This window comes from Lolium perenne, chromosome 3, assembly GCF_019359855.2.
Source record: "Lolium perenne isolate Kyuss_39 chromosome 3, Kyuss_2.0, whole genome shotgun sequence".
NCBI lineage: Eukaryota > Viridiplantae > Streptophyta > Magnoliopsida > Poales > Poaceae > Lolium > Lolium perenne.
The window spans coordinates 4231306-4235700 of NC_067246.2; positions in this window are offsets into that span (position 1 = coordinate 4231306).

Below are 4395 nucleotides of genomic sequence, written 5' to 3' on the forward strand. Positions count from 1 at the left end.
ATGTGCGGCGCAGCGAAGGGGACGAATGAGGACGACACGGTAAATTTATAGAGGGAAGCTGATCCGCCAAGCCATTGGATGATAAGGGCGAGCATTCTAAGCCCTACGGGTGTCCAAAGGGTAAAAGGGTCTTATCAGTCTGAAATTACTGGACGGAAGTTACTGCGCGCGTGCCGGAAATTACGGAGGACGTGTGTCCCCCACTTGCGCGACATGTCGATGGCGCAGAATTTTGGACCCACTACCCAGTGAGGTGACGAGAGTCGTGGCTTTCCGAGGCGGGAGTCGTGGCTATCGTCAGCAACGACGTCATTCAAGAAAGCTTCGAGTGGTTTAACTAAATATAGTGACAACAACACTTCGAGTGCTCCAACAGAAAAACTTCGGGAGCCTATGATCAAATGCAAGCATCCGCCCATATGCTCGGGGCTACTCTTATCGAAGCATGGTATATACTTCGATAAGAGAATAAGGTGAAAAAGAAAATACAGAGTTGATCAAAATAGCAAAAGCTGAGCCTACAACCAAGTGCAAACACTCAGCTGTAGCCTTGGGGGCTACTCCCATCGGGAGCGCTGGTCGCGCACCCGATGAAATATGAGAAAGAAGAAATATCGGGATATCAAGACAATATACAGTTACAATCGACAGAACTTTCATCGTACATCTTCGAGTTATAAATAACTCGTCATGTACTTCCATCGGGAGATCAAGATATTATGTCATCATATGACTCGAGTAAATACACCATTCCAGCAGCCGACAAAGGCACTCGACAATATATTCTCTGAGCGTGTCCGCCACGGTAAAACTCTGAATGCCGTAATATTTTACGAAGGTAACTCCCCAGGATCCGTCCTGTGTGGCGTGGTATCACACCCGAATGCGCTCTACTACTTTATCCGTGTCAACAGACACGAAGAAAAATACTAGTGGACGCGTTAGGTACTCGATAAAATATAACTGGAATTCGGTTCACGATAAGTCCTTAAGCGGCGCGTGTCGAATTACGCCAGTATCCCGAGTTCAAGTCCAGGGACTTGAGCTTGAAGTAGGTTTATGCGGGTTTGCCACAAGAGCAGTTAACTGGTACCTGATCCGCCAGATGAACCAGCCCCATTTACCAGCATCCCTGTACAAAATAGACGTCAAACAGAAATATTCGACTCATCGGTATGTAAAGATATGGTCTGATTCTACATTGGAGATTTTCCTTGATTCTACGATTCAAACAAAATCTCGGGGGCTACTGACATAGGTATACCCAATGTGCCTGCCGAATAAGGTACCCAAGGATATTTGGAGGCCTACGACCCGAAGCTTTCAAGGCCCGGAAGCCCAGTAAACATTGATATAGAAGATAGAGCTAGATTAGGAATAAAGAGTCATGTAATTATACAGGAAGGACTCAAATAGTCTCCCGGAGTTTGGAACTTGTATGATACGAAAGCCTCGGCTCCACCTCCAATATAAAGGGGAGCTGAGGGAGAAAGAGAGAATCAAATCCATTGTCAACATACACCCTAGTTTTTCATAGTCGAGCACCTTTTCGGCTGAACCTTCGAGATCTACTTGCCCTCTACTTTCTACGAAACCCTAAGTCTACAATCTGTAGGCATTGACAAGTTAATCCCTTGTCAAGGATTAACAACAAATATCGTCCAGTGATTCTTCTGCCGTAAAACCCGTGTTAACCATAAGATCTAGAGTGGGACGGAGTAGTCAGTTGTATTTCTTCCTTTCGCACATCAACGGATGCGCTTACCGTAGCAGTTGTGTCCCGAGGGAACAAACAGATGGGTGGGGAACCTTTAAGTCCTCACGGTAATGCGGTCTATGATGGGTTGCAGAAGGCCGGTGAAGGTATCGAGGTCGGATGATACCCAATGGGTTATGCTGACCGGCTGGGATATTAGTCGAGGTCGGAACAGACCGGCGAGGACCCAAGGTCGGAACTGTAACAAGGGTGAGTGTGCGGGGTCGCGGAGAAATGCAATGATTGGCTAGGACCTTATACCTGGCCTCACACCAAGGAAGTGTGGACGGAGTCTATAGCCCGGTTGGCAACAAGGTTAAGATCTCTTGTGGGTAAAGCAACACACCTCTGCAGAGTGTATCAAATCGTGGCTTGTCACTCCCTGTTCTGGGTTTGGAACTGCGAACGCGACTGGAAAGGAACTCCATGAAGTTCTAGACACCCGGTGAAGGCTGATGGACATAGCTCTTCAGAATAAAAGCAACCTTTTGAAGAAATGTTTACAAAAACTTGCATTGCCTATGACTTTTTGGTCCATGGCTGTAGCTAGTGCATTAAACACCTCTTTCCTATAATGAATTTGCTGAGTACGCTCGTACTCATCCCTCTTTGAATCCCCTGCTTAGATCTGAAGGCATTAAAGAAAGATCTACAGTGCAACTCGAAGACTGAAAAGTCAACAACTGCTTCAAGAGATAAGATTCTTCGAGACGAGTCGAACACTACATCCACCATGGAGAAAACCTAGATTAGCAGTAGAAGGGAACTAGCTCCCTAATCCTAGTTCATAATTAGCTAGAATCCAGTCATAGCTTCTATAGCCAGTCAAATCATCTATATAGATAGAGTTAGTAATAAGTTAGACTACGCGTTGTTCTTCTGGAGTTTACTTGCAGTTTTACCTCATTATAAACTAGGAGGCTGTGCTGATCTTCTGTAAAGAGTCCGTGTGTAATTCTATAGACATGCCTAGGACCCGCAAATGTTTCTGTTGTATCACTCTGAGGGATGTAATACTAGTGGAACGGTGTTTCATTGGTGTTATGTCAATGACCTGCGTACTACACCATGCAGTGGTATGCTGGGTCACCACAACCGGCATCCTTCACGTTCATGTCTCCGCCGGCACCGTCGACGTTCATGCCTCCCCCGGCGACCGTGGATCTTGTTGCAGCGACGGAGCTGCCGCCGGGGCTCGCCGATGATGAGGAAGTCGTCGAGGTTGAGCCGCCCCTGATCCCGTTCATCTGATCAGTTGGCTTGGAAGCCGAATTTGTTTTTTGCGGCCGGAGACGGTGATTCGGTGCCCGTATGTTGGCCCAAACTTCATATTCGAAAACCTATTCGAATTTGGTGGCCGTGTGTTGGCTCAAACTTTAAATTCGAAAACTTATTTAAATTTCTATGCTTTTGCTTGAGTTTTCAATTTAAATAATCTATTGGGGTTGTCGTATGGGACGCGCCGGTGTGTCGGCACCCCTGCCGGCGACTATACGGGGAGTGCCGGTGAAGATGCTCTAACTAGTTGAGATTTTCGGCCATTTGTCTTGGAATAACATTTGCGCGAAATTGCCATCAGTCAACGAGGGTCGAGGAGCAAAAGTTATTGAAAAGAAGCGGTTCTCGCTCTTCCTACGAGCTGCGAAAAGAGAAGGAAAAGCCCGTCCAACCAAGGGCGGGCAAGAAAAGGTTTTCTCTCTCTTCCGCCTTTTTCCCACGAGCTGCAGCAGAAACCGTAGTATAAGCGGACAGGCTTATCGAAGTAGAGCTTGTTGCAGTAGACAGATGAAAAGCCATCGTGCTAAAGCCCTGAAGGACCAACGCAGGAGAGCAGCAACCAACGCCAAAGATGAGAACCGTAGATCGGAAGAGCCAAACCTGTGACCACACTGCTGAACACGAAGACGGACCGGATCCCATGAGATCCGCCGGACACAAAACTCCACACACTCTCCGTCAGTGCTAGACGCACCACCGGAGCCGGATAGGGTGGGGAGGACCTTATTCTGCCATCATGATGTAGCTGCCGCCTCACCATCCCGATGAAGACATTGAAAAGCCTAAAACAGAAAACGGGAATCCTTCCGCCGGTGAGAGAACGAGGGCCGCCACACCTCCAAGGCCTAAAAGGCCATCAGAAGCGAGGGCCGGCAGCTCTACCGGCGAAGGGCACGAGAACCCTAGCCGCCGCCTAGGGATCACGAGATCATGCTATCCTTGACCTCTCGTACCGTTTCGCTCTACTTTCAGCCTACAGAAAGTTGACGGGACTTTCTTTTTATGAATTGATGTTGTTTCTAGATTATACCTTTTGACCGCTGGTTTATACTGCTAGGCAAAATTCAGATATATAATGGTTTATGTATGCAAAATTCAGTTATGCTACTTAGAGCATCTCCAACAGACACGCCAAAAGGCGCCCGCGGTAAAAAAACTGACCCACAAAAATAGCGTGCGCGGGGGATAAAGCGGCTGCGCGCGCGGGAGATTTGGCGACGCGTCCTCAACCGCCGTTGAAAAGTCCCTCCCGCCAAGCGCCACCCTCTCGCCTGCCACGCGCCACTTCCCCTTCCACGCGCACCACCACCACCGAGACCAGGCCGCCGCCATGGCCCCTCGGCGCAACTCATCCGATTTCG